This window comes from Penaeus chinensis, chromosome 2 (genome assembly GCF_019202785.1).
Source record: "Penaeus chinensis breed Huanghai No. 1 chromosome 2, ASM1920278v2, whole genome shotgun sequence".
In the NCBI taxonomy this organism is placed as follows: Eukaryota; Metazoa; Arthropoda; class Malacostraca; order Decapoda; family Penaeidae; genus Penaeus; species Penaeus chinensis.
In genome coordinates, this window is record NC_061820.1 from 25,211,109 (window position 1) to 25,212,136 (window position 1,028).

Here is a 1,028-nt window from a genome sequence, read left to right on the forward strand (position 1 = left end):
TCGCAATTAACACTTCATCCTTCTCACGTCATGAGTTAGATACAGAATGTAAAGAATAAACGTTGTCTCCCGACGGACTGCTTGGATGAGCAAGCATTGCCACTTTCAGCTCCGAGCCAGTTGAATCCGTAGGTCATCCGGTCCTTGATATTACTTGGGCGTTCCTTGTGGACCCAATTCGGACGCTGCAACATCAACTCGAGGCTGACCACCTGCCCCACGAGCTGATCCTCCAGCACAGAAAGACCGGGCTCAACGAAACAAACACAAGGCGAAATTACAAAGTATATACAGCAAGAACAGATTAAATAAATCTTGGCGAAGCAAACCTCTTAGTGTATACATACACAATTATATATACATATATATATATATATATAAATATATATATATTATATGCTCACACACACACACACACACACACACACACACACACACACACACGCACACACGCACGCACGCACGCACGCACGCACGCACGCACACACACACACACATACACTCACAGACACTAATATGTGTATGTGTGTGTGTGCAGAAAGATTCAACAAGGTATTAGATTCACTTAAAGGCTCTCATAATTTTAAAGCTTTTAACTTTATTCCTCACAGAAGTCCGTATTATTGTATACTTCTCAAAAACTGCACCAAAGGTTTGAATTGAATCTTATGTATTAAAAAAATTAACCTTTCTTACACTGTGTTTATAAATTTTAATATTATCTGGAGATTATCTATAAATGTAGTGTCTCAAAAATACATCATGCTCTACACCAGCAAGAAATTATATATATATATATATATATATATATATATATACGTACATACATACATACATACATACACACACACACACACAGACACACACACACACACACACACACACACACACACACACACACACACACACACACACACACACATACATACATACACACACACACACACACACATATATATATATATATATATATATATATATATATATATATATGTGTATATGTATAAACAAAATGTTATTGAACTGAT